This window comes from Podarcis liolepis, assembly GCF_965112155.1.
Source record: "Podarcis liolepis genome assembly, chromosome: W".
NCBI classification, from domain to species: Eukaryota; Metazoa; Chordata; class Lepidosauria; order Squamata; family Lacertidae; genus Podarcis; species Podarcis liolepis.
The window spans coordinates 38209291-38227134 of record NC_139568.1 but is presented as its reverse complement, the minus strand read 5'-3'; positions in this window follow the sequence as shown (position 1 = coordinate 38227134).

Genomic DNA, 17844 nt, shown 5'->3' with positions numbered 1-17844 from the left:
TGGCTGACATATTGGGAAATTTTGGAACAAGAAGGAGACAAATTGAAACTGCAGAGTTTCGAAAAATTCATTATTATCAGATAATGGAGGCATATAATTTGGACAAGAAAATCGGCTTCCAGGTGGAAAAGTCAAAATTAGAAACAGAACTGTTAGAACCCAAAACTAAGAATCTGTCAAGAATGTATAACTTGCTGTTGAAATGGAATACGCAGGATGAAACGGTGAAATCTGCTATGATTAAATGGGCACAAGATGTTGGACATAACATTATGTTTGCTGACTGGGAACAGTTATGGACCACAGGTATGAAGTTTATGGCATGTAATGCCTTAAGAGAGAATATTATGAAAATGATATACAGGTGGTACATGACCCCAGTCAAGCTTGCAAAAATCTATCATTTGCCCGATAACGAATGTTGGAAATGTAAAGAAGCGGAAGGTACATTCTTTCACCTTTGATGGACGTGCCCAAAGATTAAGGCTTTCTGGGAAATGATATATAATGAACTGAAAAAGGTATTTAAATATACCTTCCTGAAGAAACCAGAGGCCTTTCTCCTGGGCATTGTCGGCCAATTGGTGCCAAAGAAGGACAGAACTTTTTTTTATGTATGCTACAACAGCAGCAAGAATACTCATTGCAAAGTATTGGAAGACAGAAGATTTACCCACTCTGGAAAAAATGGCAGATGAAGGTGATCGACTACATGGAATTGGCAGAAATGACTGGCAGAATCCAAGACCAGGGAGAAGAGTCGGTGAAAGAAGACTGGAAGAAATTTAAAGACTTTTTACCAAAATATTGTAAAATTAATGAATGTTAGAAGGATGTTGGATAGAAATTAAGGGGTTTCCAGCTGTAATGCTTTAGGAGATACGGAAAAAAAAGGGATATAAATGGGTAAAAGCTTAATGGTAAGGATTTGCTAAACTAACAAACTGAAGTGGAATACAAAGAAGGGAGGTATGAGGAGGTCTGGGGAAATAAGTGTAAGGAAGATATGTTATGGAAAATTATTTTTTAAACTGTTTTTATGTTGTATTTGGTTTCTTTTTATTTTTTATTTTTTTCATTGTGATATTTTAAAAACTTTAATAAATATCTTTTAAAAAAAATATTGGAGATCGTCTGAGGCAATTATGGACGATATGGAGGAAAGGAATGAATGGGCCTGAAGACTTAAAGACCTACCCAAACCCCAGTGCTAAATTAATGGAGTGATTAAAAATGTTTTGCTGAGAGTTTATGTGTGAGAGACATTCGATATACAGGCTCCGGCTTTTACGTAGCAGAAAGCCTTTCTCCCTTTCATTAAAAAATTCCTGACAGTTATTTGAATTGATGGTCGAAATGATGGAAAGAGATAAACACATCTGAGGTTCTGTAGATCATCCCAAATCCTAGTGCTGCACTCCACAGAGCAAGTAAGGATTCTTGGTGGAGGAAAGAGCAAAAGGTGCTTTGGACTTCTGGACTTGAGATTCTTATTGAGCCAGCTCTTTCTTAGACGAATGAGAGAGACAATAGACATTCAAGCTCTTGTTTTTGTGTAGTATGGAGGCCTGACTTCCTTGTGTTAAAATTTGCAGAAGTCGCACCAGTTTTGCTGATTTACTTCACACTATTCTTGACTGTTGAAGGGGGTGTGGGGGAAAAAGTTTTTGTGGTGAGAAGAGCCTGGGGAAGCCAAGAGAAGATTTTAAAGAACTGTTAAGTAAAAATGGCCCTCCCGATAGGGTGGGGGGGGGGTTACTGGGCTCCCCTCTATTGGTGGCAAGAGGAAATTACTCTGCAAGTAACAGGAAAGTTATATAAAGGCTGGTTACTGTCAGCATCGCCCTAGAGCCAGTGTGCCAACTGGACTCATGTACCTCAACCCCGACTGGGCTGGGCGAGCTGGGTAGCACCGCCAGAGACCTCCTTCCCGCAGGAAACGGTCACAGTGCTGTGGACTCACAGCTTAGAGCTGAGAGCACCGGATTCACTGTCTCAATAATTCAGTCGTTGCGCAGCAGAGTTTTGCAGAGTCTTGCAGAGTATAAACCACTCGGAGAGCAGCTCTGTAAAATATCTTCCTTTTATTCTATAACTACAACTATGATACAAAACTATATACAGAGCTAAGTATTCTGAGCATAAAGCAATGCTACACTGAGAGTCTGCAGCTGCTCTTAGCAGCAATCTAATCTCTAGGATCTCAAACACTCTCACTCTCTCCGATACACTGACTGACTGACTCTCTCTCACACACACAGATATGTTGCTGGGCAGAATAAGTAAGTAGGCAGGACACGCCTCCTCTTCTCTGTGGAGTCAGCAGAAATCATCAGGAGATGGTCAGGAGATTCTTGGGTATGGGAGGGGTGAAATCTCCTCATCCTCCCCCATTTCATCCGACCATTTCAAGAATCTTTAACATAACTGCAATTTACACACACACTCCAAAAGTTGTTCTCTGCTTACAACCTTGGTTAACATATCTGCAGGTATCTCTTTTCTCGGCATATAAAACACACTTTTACAATACCATTGAATAAGCAGCTTCTGGAAAAATCTTCACACACATTTCTTCCTTTCAGATACAAATTGACATTTCTAATTAGGCAGATTTGAACAAACCATTTTCAGAACTCAAATACACGCTTTCCTTCAAATATCAGGTAAGGAAATAAATAAAGCGTTTTGTGCTACTACTCTCAGCACACTTCATGCTAGGTTTGAAAACTCCACCAGAGTTGCTCGTGACCGCAGTCTTTGCAAACTCTTCAGAAAACCTTTTCGGTGGTACACCCTTGGTTGTTCTCTCGGATCTGTGCAAAACTCTCTGATCCTCTTGTTCTGGTGCTTCCTCCTCTTTGGGAGAATGGGGAGCTAAAGTATATGAAGCTGCTAAGTCTGAGTCAGCGTCAGACTCACCTGAGGCTTTTGGGCTCTGATAATCTGTGCCATTATCTGGAACTACACTGGCATCAGGATTATCACTACCAACAACACTTGCCTCTCTCTTAACTTTCTTTGCCCCTTTTGAACCATCATCACAAATGGGATGATACTGAAAAACGCCAACTCTGTCCCATTGTGGATTGTCATCAATACTCCTGGTCAGCCTTATGGTTTTCGTGTCTGTGATCAGAACAGGATAAGACCCTTTCTCATATCCTAGGAAAATACCATGTTCTCCACACTTGCTCAGTTTGTCACCTTGTGAGGTGTGCACCCAAACCTGCGAACCAAAAATTTTAAAATGCTTTACACATGGCTTTCTTCCATGAAGCATCTCATATGGGGTGCAATTTATACTAGACTGGTACCTCCTGTTATACACGTGACAGAAAAACGAAAGAGCTTCGGCCCAATAGGGATTGGGCAGCCCCGGATCATGTAACAGTGTTCTGATTCCTTGCTGCAGGGTCTGGTTTACTCTCTCACATAAACCATTCTGCCAGGGTGATCTGGGCGTGGCGGTCCTATGCTCAATGCCCTGTTCAGAAAGAAAATTCTCAAACTCTTCTGAACAAAACTCTCCACCCCTGTCTGTGAAAAGAAAACGTACATTCTCATTATGTACATTTCTGAGCCATTTACAAAACTGGCGAAACTTGGTAAAGGCTTCAGACTTTTTCTGCAGCATATAGATCCAAACATATTTCGAATAGGAGTCTATCAGAACCATAAAAAACCTTGAATTGCCTCTAGAGAGCGCTAGAGGCCCCACTAAGTCTGCATGAATGACTTCATATGGTTTCTTGGCCTCTCTCCCAGACTCTGTACCTTTGGGAGCTTGCCTTGCCTTACTCTCTGCACAAGAAACACATTTCATGTGGTAGGGACATTCTTTCAACCTCATACCCTGAACCATATCAGGCATTTTTGCCACAGCCTGGAAATTCAAATGAGCATAAATACGGTGGTAATAATGAATACATTGGTCATGCAACTTCTCATTCTTATCTACAGACAAATTGCAACACTCTTTCTCAGTTGCTTCTGCAGTGCCTGTACCTGAAACAAAAGGCAATTGGTACAATCCATTTACACATTTTGCATACAGAATGAGCTTGCCATCTCTAAGAATTTCACAGCGAGATTTAGCAAACACCACCTTAAACCCTTGACGATCAAGCTGGGAAACACTCAACAAATTGTCCTGAATATCAGGTGCATACAGGACATTCTTAATAGTTGCATTCAGGCTCTTTAAGAACACAGTTCCCTGAGCCACACTTGTGAGAACTGTCCCATCTGCTTGATGAATTGCTTTCTCTTGCTTCTCAAGCTGAACAAAGAGATTCTTATCTTTGGCCATGTGGTTTGAACAGCCAGAGTCGACCACGAAGAAACTCCGCCCACGTTGACTGGAACAGCGAGAGATCAAGGCCTTTGAAGTAGCAGGTGTTTGGGGATTTCGTCCTCCTCCCCCTCTGCCTCTGAAGTTTCCCTTCTTCTTTGAAGACTTCTTACACTGGAAACTCAAATGGCCTTGTGCTCCACACGAAAAGCATCGCTTCAATTTCAAAGCTTTAACAGCAGCAGTTTCACTTTCACTTTCCCCTGCTGAAGACTCAGGCACATTTTCAAGCACATTTTTAACAGCACAGTTTTCCCGGCTTTCTCTAACAGCCTGTCTGCGATCCCACTCATTCAGAAGCACACTAGAGACATAATCTTCTGTTAGCCGGTCAGAAGGCATCGTGGAAATCTGGGCAGCTACTCCATCATAAGACTCATCTAGGCTATTGATCATTAGCATTGCAAACACAGCCTCTGAAATAACCAGGTCTCGCTGAACAAGGTCCTGTCTGAGACGCTTTAATTGAGATAGATGGCTAGGCAAATCACCACCTTTCTCCAACTGCAGCCTGCACAGCTTCTTAAAGAAAATCACACTGGAACCAGCATTCTGCCTCAGATGCATATCTCTCAACTTATGCCAAACAGCTTGTGCAGTCTCTTGACCCTCTAAGTTCACCAGCAAGTGGTCTGAAACACTCAAAATAATTGTCCCTCGGGCTTTCATGTCTGCAGCATGCCATTCAGCCCAATCATCATCATCCTTATCTGGAGGGTCATCTTCTATCGTGTGAAATAGCTTTTCCCTCTGTAAAAGCGCTTTCATCTTTACTTGCCAAACTCCATAGTTTTCAGGCGTAAGGAGGGGAAAGAACAGAGCCATCTGGCCAGAATGTGCACAGGCCATGTCTGCTATTACTTAGAGCAAGACACTTCCCTCGTGCAACACAGATAAAGCCTTGACTCCTTCAGCCACTCTCTCTCCCACTCAGAGTGCAATTAACAGGCAAACAGGGATGCTATCTTCTTCCTTTGGCAGTCAGCAACATACCTCCATAAATCAAGCAGCAGCAACAGCAACAGCGGCAGCTTGAACACTCTGCTCCAAAACAGCTCTGCTTCTGGGCACCGCAAATCAGTCCAGCATGCAGCGTCCGTTCCACCGTCCGGCAAACAGCAACAGAAACCTCTGGCGACTGGGACGACTGGGACGCCTGGGACAACGTCAGGTCAGACGACTGGAACAACGACTGGGCCCATAACCGATGTCAGCATCGCCCTAGAGCCAGTGCGCCAACTGGACTCATGTACCTCAACCCCGACTGGGCTGGGCGAGCTGGGTAGCACCGCCAGAGACCTCCTTCCCGCAGGAAACGGTCACAGTGCTGTGGACTCACAGCTTAGAGCTGAGAGCACCGGATTCACTGTCTCAATAATTCAGTCGTTGCGCAGCAGAGTTTTGCAGAGTCTTGCAGAGTATAAACCACTCGGAGAGCAGCTCTGTAAAATATCTTCCTTTTATTCTATAACTACAACTATGATACAAAACTATATACAGAGCTAAGTATTCTGAGCATAAAGCAATGCTACACTGAGAGTCTGCAGCTGCTCTTAGCAGCAATCTAATCTCTAGGATCTCAAACACTCTCACTCTCTCCGATACACTGACTGACTGACTCTCTCTCACACACACAGATATGTTGCTGGGCAGAATAAGTAAGTAGGCAGGACACGCCTCCTCTTCTCTGTGGAGTCAGCAGAAATCATCAGGAGATGGTCAGGAGATTCTTGGGTATGGGAGGGGTGAAATCTCCTCAGTTACATGTGTAGGGAAATGGACAAGGGGATTTCGGACAACTAGTGGACAAAACTGGTAACTGAGTAAAAATTTATTTATTTATTTATTCTCCTTTTCCCTGTTAAATGTTGTTATTATTATGTTATTATCATCATCGATGGGACAGTGTGCATTAGAGGTGTAATATAGAAGTATTATAAAACACAATTTGTCAGGAAAAGAAGTAGCTACGGGTACTAACGGATTATAAAACAACTGGTTATGTCAAATGTGAATAAGAAATTTATGAATCCAGCGGCAGCAGTGTTATCTGCAAATCCTAAAAGGAGAAACTCAAATCAAGACACAGAAATGAATTCGGAAATGAGAGATCTTCTCCTGGGACTGAGAAAAGACATTTCAGAGATGAAGAAAGAGATGAACAACAGTATAAGATCAACAGATCAAAAGTTGGATAAGATGGGGCAAAAAATAGAGGAAAATGCAAAAATGGTGTTAGAAATGATGGTTAAAATCAATGATCTGGTGGTTAAAAATTTGGAAATAACAATCACTTCCGGGTTGGCGCCATCGCCGAATGGCGGATTTCCTCCGAGCTCCGGAGGGAGTCTGCTCGACAGGGGCAGGGTTCTGCCGCGCCGGCGACGCGGGGACCCTTAAAAACCATGACCGCGGATGCTCGTGGACATGGTGACTCGGCGGGCACCGTTAGCGCCCTCCTGCCCCTCGAAGGAGCCTTTTTAAAGGCTACGGAACGGGGGACGGGGAGTGGCGCGGTGCTGTGAGTCTACTGCTTCCCCTGCCGAGCGAAGCCGCATGCCATTCGTCGGAGAGCGCTGACTTCTTCCTTTAAAAATTTGGACTAAAAATCAAGAACAACAACCCGTGAGTAACTTGGAAATTAGATTAAAATCTTTCTTTTCTTGTGGATTCGGCACGAGCGGGGGAGGTGCAAAGAGGAAGTCCGTCTCCCCCCCCATTGTAAACATTTTAAAGCAAGGATTTGTCAACTAAGGCTGAGAGAAGAGTTGCTTTCTTCCTGATTGGATAAAAGTTATTAATTCCGCGGATTTAAAAGTTTAAGTTACTGTGCTGGAGGATAAGAGCTTTTTTTATTATTATTAAGTGCCACCCTTCCCGAGACCGGGAGTAACCCGCAAAAGGAGCCTGCTGAGGAGTTACAGAATTTTGACAGCTGTCAAACTAGCTGTCAAAGTCGGAAAAAATTGAAAGTTTTGGTTTAGCCGGTTATATCGTTACAAGGTATTGAAAATAAAAAAAGATTGATACAAATTAATTTGACTTTTGGACTGGAAGTGAAAGGAATACTAAGTAACCAGAATCCCTCTAGAGGGGGTTCATGGACATTACAAGAATGGAAATAGGTCGGAAAATACTGGCTGATCTGGATGAGGTTGTTTTTCTCATGGGAAAGCTGCGAAAGATGTACGAGCAAGGCCATGTTTTGTCTACAAGTCCTACAAAACCGAAGTCAACAGCAAATATATCTATTGAGTTGGAAAAGGACTTGATGTTCAAAACACAGGCAGCTGGACAAGAAAAGAAACCAGAGACTGAAGAGGAGGAAGAGATATATGCTGAACAGGAGGAGCAGAAAGGAGGGTCTGAAATGCCACAGAAGGCAAATGAGAGCCGGAGGCCTACCAAGATGGTTAGAAAAGAAAACAAGGATTGGAAGATGAAAATTTGGTTTGAACCTAGAAAGGAGGTATGGAAAGACCTTCTTTTGTGGAGATCTGATGATCTAGGGATCACTAATCTGATTAAGGTGGAAGCTGGAGCTTGTGGGACATTTGGACTTAAGAAACAGGACTTGAGCTCCACCTTTAAACAAGGAGGCCTGGCTGGAAGGAACATGGACATTATAGAGAGAGTGCCCCTTCGAGACTGGATGTTAAATATAAGGGACTTTCAAAGAAGCCGGCAGAAAGGGACTGAGAGAGATTCAAGAGCCTCGGACGTGAGGTCACCAGGCTAAATAGATGGACTAATGGACTATGGTTTTGGGGTTGAAACTGGGGAGAGAAGGGTGGGGTTTGGAAATCCAAAGGGGGGCTGATCTTATTTACTCTGTGTTTAATGTTATGTTGTTATTACTATAAGAATGGGGAATTTGTGGAAGGGAAATAGGGTCAACCTTAGAAAAGGTTTTTCATAAATGATCAAGGTACATAAGTTAAAAGTTGATATACAAATTGAACTAAATATAGTAAATGAATCAAGGGTAAAAATTTAATATAAATAAACATAATAACAAATTAAGGTTAAGAAATTAGAGATAAGAACTTGTTGGATAAATATTTGAATTTGGAATACAAGAAGGGGAGGTGAGGGGAAGTCGTGGAAAAAAGTTATTGAAAATGGGACTTTGAAGGTTGGATTCTTTTCTTTTTTCTTTTTTCTTTTTGCTTTTCTGTATTATTTGAAACTCTAATAAATATTATTTTTTAAAAAATGGAAATAACAAAGACTGTACAAGAATTAAAAGGGAAAACGATAAGTTTGGAGGAAGGGCTAAGGAAAGTACAGAAGGAGAACAGAGGGGGGAAAGGGGGAAACAGAAAAAATTAAGAAAGAGCTGGCAGATATGAAAGAAACCCATGAGGCAGTCCCAGATTCAATCTCTATGATTGAAATGCACAGAAGAGAAAAAACATTGAGATTTAGATCTATTCCAGAAGAACCAGATGAAGTGATAGAGCAAAAAATATCATCAGAATTAGCCAAATGGATTGGAATAGAAGAACAGGAAATGAGAAATAAAATTGAGAGAGCCTTTAGAATCAGATCAAGAATTGCAAGAGCTAATAATTGGCCAGGGGACTGTCTGGTAACTTTTGTGACTATGGATATTAAAGATAAAATACTACAAATTAGCAGTACGACAAAACTTAAAATTCAGGAAACAGACATAATCATTCATAAAATTGTTCCATCGAAGCTTTTAAGAAAAAGGGAAAAATATAAACCGTTGGTGGAAGCACTAAATAAAAAATCAATTGTGCACAGATGGGAATTCCCTGAGGGAATTTCCTTTTTTTACAAAGGGAAAAGGAGAAGATTTGTTACTTGGGAGGACGCTGACAAATTTTGGAGAACATATAGAGAGGAGTTAGGAGGTAAAAGACAGCTGGGAGGAGGGGCGGACAATCTTAAAAAACAATCCGAGGAGGAAGAGTCTTAAGCATTAAGGACAAGTGACTTTTCTGAATTTATTTTTTTTTAAATTTATTTTATTTTATTTTATTTTTTGTTAAGAAGTTGAATCACTGTGTAGTAAATAATGGAATTAAGGATTGTTACCTGGAATGTTAATGGTTTAAATGATAAAAAGAAAAGAAATAAGGTGGAATTTATATTCAGCAAACAGAAATTGGATTTGATATCTTTGCAAGAAACTCATATCACAAAACAACACACAAGAATTTTATCCAATAAGAAACTGGGACTTGATTTTGTTTCTTCAGATAAATCTAAGAAGAATGGAGTTGTAATATACGCAAAAAAGCATTTGGAGCCGAAATTGATCTATAAAGATTCACAAGGAAGGGTCATTGTCATAGTGAATTTTATCAAAGGTTGGAACGAGAGTTGGGGGATTTTATTGGAGAGAAAATTTTATTTTTAGGAGACCAAAATGGCGTGGTAAATCCTGATTTAGACAGATCCAAAAAGACTACTAAAAAACAGCAAATAAAACTCCCCAAAACCTTTTTTCAGTTAGTAGATTTGTTAAGTTTAGAGGACGCATGGAGAATACAAAATCCGACAGTGAAAGAATACACTTTTTTTCCCTACCCTAGTAACTCGGCAGGAAGAATTGATGCCATCTGGCTAACAAAAGATTTGACAGTCAAAATATGTAAATCTGAAATTCAACCAAAGACAATAGCTGATCATAATGCAGTACAAGTAACGCTGACCTGGGGAAAGAGGAAATCTATAAGATGGAGATTAAATGAAACTTTATTGAGAGATGAAATAATAATAGAAAAAGCAAAAAAGACCTTAAAGGACTTTTTTGAACTGAATTTAAATAAGGGCACCGATTTAAAGATAGTCTGGGATGCTAGTAAAGCTGTCTTAAGAGGTTTCTTTATTCAACAAAACGTAATTCAAAGAAAACAAAAGGGAAAACAACAACAAGAAATCTTAGAGGAGATTAGAAAAAGCGAGCTGGAATTATACAAAAAACCAAATTGTGTAGAATTAAAAAGAAATATTAAGATCCTACAATCTCAATAGTTAATGCTAATAAATGCAGAAATGGAATGGAAACTAAGATTATTGAAACAAAAAACCTTTGAACATGCTAATAAACCAGGAAGGTCATTAGCATGGCAATTAAAGAAGAGAGAGGCAGAAAGGCTTATAAATAGAGTTAAGTGCGAAGGCAAAATAATAAACAACCCTAAAGAAATAGAGAAACGATTCCTCGAATTCTTTAGAGAACTCTATAAGGAAGGAAATGAAACATCAGAAGAAGTTAAAGAATATTTAGAACAGAACGGTCTTCCGAAACTTACTAAAGAACAAAAAGAACTGTTGAATGCCCCTATTACATTGTACGAAATTCAAAGAGCAATTAAGGAAGCAAAGATAGGAAAGTCACCAGGGCCAGATGGCCTACCGGCAATATATTATAAAAAATTTGAGGACACACTGTCTGACCCATTAAGAAGTATCATGAACAACATTTTAAAAGATGGAACCATGCCGGACTCATGGAAAGACAGCCTTATTGCATTAATTCCAAAACAGGGAACGGACAATCTACTTATTAACAACTATAGGCCTATCACACTCCTTTTTAAAAAAATAATAATATTTATTAAAAGTTTAAGGATTACAAAACAAAGTATAGAAGAAAAGCAAAGGTAAACAATACAAATCAAAACATTACAGTACATATAAAGAAAAAGAAAAGAGAAAAAAGACCGAAAAACACAATACATCCGAACAAAAACAAAAACAATTAAAAAACACCTCCAATATTTCCATATCTTTATCTTTCATTGACTTGTTTCATCGACCTCCTCACACCTCCCTTTTTTGTATTCTAGTTATTAATTATTTCAGCAAATCCTTTCCATCTTTCACTATTTTCTGTCATTTAATTGTCTTAATTTATTTTAACCTTATCTTACCATTAAAATCCTAAAACTTATATATACTTAATTCCTTATAACATTTCTACTAAAGCCGTATAATTTCATTCCAACAATTTTTCTAACACTCGTTAATTTAACAATATTTCTCTAAATAAATTTTAAAAACTTTTTCCCAATCTTCTTCCACCGTCTCTTCTCCCTGGACTCGGATTCTGTCAGTCCTTTCTATCAATTCCATATGGTCCATCAACCTGGTGAGACTGAAGAGGAGGAAGAGATATATGCTGAACAGGAGGAGCAGAAAGGAGGGTCTGAAATGCCATAGAAGGCAAATGAGAGCCGGAGGCCTACCAAGATGGTTAGAAAAGAAAACAAGGATTGGAAGATGAAAATTTGGTTTGAACCTAGAAAGGAGGTATGGAAAGACCTTCTTTTGTGGAGATCTGATGATCTAGGGATCACTAATCTGATTAAGGTGGAAGCTGGAGCTTGTGGGACATTTGGACTTAAGAAACAGGACTTGAGCTCCACCTTTAAACAAGGAGGCCTGGCTGGAAGGAACATGGACATTATAGAGAGAGTGCCCCTTCGAGACTGGATGTTAAATATAAGGGACTTTCAAAGAAGCCGGCAGAAAGGGACTGAGAGAGATTCAAGAGCCTCGGACGTGAGGTCACCAGGCTAAATAGATGGACTAATGGACTATGGTTTTGGGGTTGAAACCGGGGAGAGAAGGGTGGGGTTTGGAAATCCAAAGGGGGGCTGATCTTATTTACTCTGTGTTTAATGTTATGTTGTTATTACTATAAGAATGGGGAATTTGTGGAAGGGAAATAGGGTCAACCTTAGAAAAGGTTTTTCATAAATGATCAAGGTACATAAGTTAAAAGTTGATATACAAATTGAACTAAATATAGTAAATGAATCAAGGGTAAAAATTTAATATAAATAAACATAATAACAAATTAAGGTTAAGAAATTAGAGATAAGAACTTGTTGGATAAATATTTGAATTTGGAATACAAGAAGGGGAGGTGAGGGGAAGTCGTGGAAAAAAGTTATTGAAAATGGGACTTTGAAGGTTGGATTCTTTTCTTTTTTCTTTTTTCTTTTTGCTTTTCTGTATTATTTGAAACTCTAATAAATATTATTTTTTAAAAAATGGAAATAACAAAGACTGTACAAGAATTAAAAGGGAAAACGATAAGTTTGGAGGAAGGGCTAAGGAAAGTACAGAAGGAGAACAGAGGGGGAAAAGGGGGAAACAGAAAAAATTAAGAAAGAGCTGGCAGATATGAAAGAAACCCATGAGGCAGTCCTAGATTCAATCTCTATGATTGAAATGCACAGAAGAGAAAAAACATTGAGATTTAGATCTATTCCAGAAGAACCAGATGAAGTGATAGAGCAAAAAATATCATCAGAATTAGCCAAATGGATTGGAATAGAAGAACAGGAAATGAGAAATAAAATTGAGAGAGCCTTTAGAATCAGATCAAGAATTGCAAGAGCTAATAATTGGCCAGGGGACTGTCTGGTAACTTTTGTGACTATGGATATTAAAGATAAAATACTACAAATTAGCAGTACGACAAAACTTAAAATTCAGGAAACAGACATAATCATTCATAAAATTGTTCCATCGAAGCTTTTAAGAAAAAGGGAAAAATATAAACCGTTGGTGGAAGCACTAAATAAAAAATCAATTGTGCACAGATGGGAATTCCCTGAGGGAATTTCCTTTTTTTACAAAGGGAAAAGGAGAAGATTTGTTACTTGGAAGGACGCTGACAAATTTTGGAGAACATATAGAGAGGAGTTAGGAGGTAAAAGACAGCTGGGAGGAGGGGCGGACAATCTTAAAAAACAATCCGAGGAGGAAGAGTCTTAAGCATTAAGGACAAGTGACTTTTCTGAATTTATTTTTTTTTAAATTTATTTTATTTTATTTTATTTTTTGTTAAGAAGTTGAATCACTGTGTAGTAAATAATGGAATTAAGGATTGTTACCTGGAATGTTAATGGTTTAAATGATAAAAAGAAAAGAAATAAGGTGGAATTTATATTCAGCAAACAGAAATTGGATTTGATATCTTTGCAAGAAACTCATATCACAAAACAACACACAAGAATTTTATCCAATAAGAAACTGGGACTTGATTTTGTTTCTTCAGATAAATCTAAGAAGAATGGAGTTGTAATATACGCAAAAAAGCATTTGGAGCCGAAATTGATCTATAAAGATTCACAAGGAAGGGTCATTGTCATAGTGAATTTTATCAAAGGTTGGAACGAGAGTTGGGGGATTTTATTGGAGAGAAAATTTTATTTTTAGGAGACCAAAATGGCGTGGTAAATCCTGATTTAGACAGATCCAAAAAGACTACTAAAAAACAGCAAATAAAACTCCCCAAAACCTTTTTTCAGTTAGTAGATTTGTTAAGTTTAGAGGACGCATGGAGAATACAAAATCCGACAGTGAAAGAATACACTTTTTTTCCCTACCCTAGTAACTCGGCAGGAAGAATTGATGCCATCTGGCTAACAAAAGATTTGACAGTCAAAATATGTAAATCTGAAATTCAACCAAAGACAATAGCTGATCATAATGCAGTACAAGTAACGCTGACCTGGGGAAAGAGGAAATCTATAAGATGGAGATTAAATGAAACTTTATTGAGAGATGAAATAATAATAGAAAAAGCAAAAAAGACCTTAAAGGACTTTTTTGAACTGAATTTAAATAAGGGCACCGATTTAAAGATAGTCTGGGATGCTAGTAAAGCTGTCTTAAGAGGTTTCTTTATTCAACAAAACGTAATTCAAAGAAAACAAAAGGGAAAACAACAACAAGAAATCTTAGAGGAGATTAGAAAAAGCGAGCTGGAATTATACAAAAAACCAAATTGTGTAGAATTAAAAAGAAATATTAAGATCCTACAATCTCAATAGTTAATGCTAATAAATGCAGAAATGGAATGGAAACTAAGATTATTGAAACAAAAAACCTTTGAACATGCTAATAAACCAGGAAGGTCATTAGCATGGCAATTAAAGAAGAGAGAGGCAGAAAGGCTTATAAATAGAGTTAAGTGCGAAGGCAAAATAATAAACAACCCTAAAGAAATAGAGAAACGATTCCTCGAATTCTTTAGAGAACTCTATAAGGAAGGAAATGAAACATCAGAAGAAGTTAAAGAATATTTAGAACAGAACGGTCTTCCGAAACTTACTAAAGAACAAAAAGAACTGTTGAATGCCCCTATTACATTGTACGAAATTCAAAGAGCAATTAAGGAAGCAAAGATAGGAAAGTCACCAGGGCCAGATGGCCTACCGGCAATATATTATAAAAAATTTGAGGACACACTGTCTGACCCATTAAGAAGTATCATGAACAACATTTTAAAAGATGGAACCATGCCGGACTCATGGAAAGACAGCCTTATTGCATTAATTCCAAAACAGGGAACGGACAATCTACTTATTAACAACTATAGGCCTATCACACTCCTTTTTAAAAAAATAATAATATTTATTAAAAGTTTAAGGATTACAAAACAAAGTATAGAAGAAAAGCAAAGGTAAACAATACAAATCAAAACATTACAGTACATATAAAGAAAAAGAAAAGAGAAAAAAGACCGAAAAACACAATACATCCGAACAAAAACAAAAACAATTAAAAAACACCTCCAATATTTCCATATCTTTATCTTTCATTGACTTGTTTCATCGACCTCCTCACACCTCCCTTTTTTGTATTCTAGTTATTAATTATTTCAGCAAATCCTTTCCATCTTTCACTATTTTCTGTCATTTAATTGTCTTAATTTATTTTAACCTTATCTTACCATTAAAATCCTAAAACTTATATATACTTAATTCCTTATAACATTTCTACTAAAGCCGTATAATTTCATTCCAACAATTTTTCTAACACTCGTTAATTTAACAATATTTCTCTAAATAAATTTTAAAAACTTTTTCCCAATCTTCTTCCACCGTCTCTTCTCCCTGGACTCGGATTCTGTCAGTCCTTTCTATCAATTCCATATGGTCCATCAACCTGGTGATCTTCTATCCGAGGCTCTTAACTCTTTTCCATGTCCCTTCTGCAGGTCTTCTTCATATCTATACATGTGCTTCACTTTGTCTTCTGCTGATCTTGTTCTTAGTTTCCTTCCTTTGGCACTGAGGAGTAGATCTCGGGGAAACTCCAACCTAGCAATGTCATTGTTCCTTCTCGACAGGTCAGCCCATTCTCCATAGTCAGAACTAAAGTCCAAACAATATTTCAGAGCGTGTTTCAAAGTCCCTCCAAAGCTAAAGGCCCCCACAACTCCTATCTCCCCCTGACCCAAATCCAGATCCCAAACCTGCATAGGGGAATCTAACCAACTTTCCTTCTCCAATCCAAGCGGGACTCCATCCCTCCAAATCTGGCTTTCTCTGGATTCAATCGTAAAGGGCAACAGCTTATATTCATCAAATTGCCTCTGTAAGGCCGAGGCTCTATCCACTTCAATTACTTGAGGTTCAATAACAACTTTCTCCTTCTTCTTCTCCACAGCTTGCAGTGTCAAAACAGATTCCTGAGTCAAATCCTGGGTTGTTTCTGTATAGGTATTCACTTTTAGTCCCAACTCAGTAATTTTTTGTCCCATATTGTCAATTTTAATAATCATCACATCCGTCTTCTTATGAAGCTGTTCCAATAAAGCACTTGTCTTGCAAAATGCAATCACTAGGGCTTCTTCTGTCAACATTCTTGTCCAAGGTCAGTCTCTGTTTCTCACGGTCTTTAATCTCTACAGCTGGAAAATTCCCCAGATCCACTCCTGCAACAGTTTCAAAAACTCCCTCTAGAGGAAACAATTTCTATTGTAACCATCCTTTTAAACAAATATCCAGCAACAAAGTTAGTTCAGTTTTCAGTTACATTTGCTCCTTTTCAAGTGCAAAAGGAAACAATGGAAACAATATATTTCTCTTATTTAGCTATCTGTCAGCATACGTTATTCACAGTCAATGAACTTTCCGAAAAAGTCGATCTTACTGAAAGCCCGTTCCCAGGTTCAAGACGCTGGTAATTTATCTTCCTTCACTCTCTCTCCTGCAGGCTTAGGCAGTCTAAAATTTCCCCCCTCTTCTCCAGCTTCCAAGGGGGGTTTAGTAGTTTTAACCGATGGAGATTTAATCCTTTACAAAAGGCTTTCCAGACTTTAGTTTGCAACGTCTTTGCTTCAGTCTATTTACAAAAGGGGAAGGCGGACTTCCTGTTTGAAACCTTCCCGTTTCAATGCCAAATTACGATGTTTAAAGATCCAATTTTCCGTTCTACTCACGGGTAGTTGTTTAAAATCCAATTGTCCACAGGAAAAAGTCAGTGCTCTCCGGCAACAGCAATGCGGCTTCACTCCGTGAAAAAAGCAGTCGATTCAAAGCACCGCGCCACTCACCCCACGTCGCTCCAGAACCCCGAAACTGGGTTTCCCAACGAGTAGGGGAGGCGCAAAAGGTGCCAGCCGAATCCCACGTCCACAGGCTTCTCCCGCTTGTGGTTTTTAATGGGTCTCCGCCTCGCCGTGGCGGTCCAGACCCTGATTTCCACGGAGCAGATTCCTCCCGATCAGAGGAAATCCGCCATTCCCGGAGGCGCTAACCTGGAAGTCCCCAGGCCTATCGCACTCCTAAATAGCAATTATTAATTATATGCAAATATTTTAGCCGAAAGATAAAAAAAAGATTTCCAGATGATTATACACAATGACCAAGCTGGCTTTTTGCCCGGGAGGCACATTTATAACAACACCAGAAACATTATAAACTTATTAGAGTATTTAGACTTAAGAATAGAAAAGAAGGCAGTCTTAATGGCCATAGATGCTGAAAAAGCTTTTGATAGGGTCTCCTGGAAATTTATGAAAGGTCTATTACACCATATTGATTTTGTTATACAGTATATAAAAGGGATTGAAGCAATATATTCAAAACAAAAAGCTAAAATCATAATAAATGGAAATTTATCACAGGAGTGTGAAATCAGTAAAGGGGTCAGACAAGGTTGCCCACTATACCCCTTAATTTTCATACTAACATTGGAAGTCTTATGTAAACGAATTAGGGAGGAAATAGAAATAAAAGGGATTATGCTGGGAAATAGACGTTACAAAATGAGGGCATTTGCTGATGATCTAATTATAACTACGGAGCAACCAAAACAGAGTCTAACAAAGGCGTTGGAAAGAATATATGCCTATGGTAAAGTTGCGGGGTTCAAACTGAATTTAAACAAGACAAAACTATTAGTTACAAATTTGTCGCCAGATGAAAAAGCAGAATTAGAAAAAATAATACAAATTAAAATCTACCCCAAAATCAAGTATTTAGGATTATGGATAACACCAAAGAGTATTAACTTGTATGAAGATAATTATATTAATTGTTGGAAAGATATCAAAAGACAGTTGGAGACATGGACAAGCCTAAACTTATCATTCCTGGGCCGTATTTCGGTAATTAAAATGATAGGCTTACCGAAGCTACTCTTTTTATTCCAAACGATTCCAATTAAAGGAAAGACCAGCAGTATTGACAAGTGGCAAAAAGAAATTT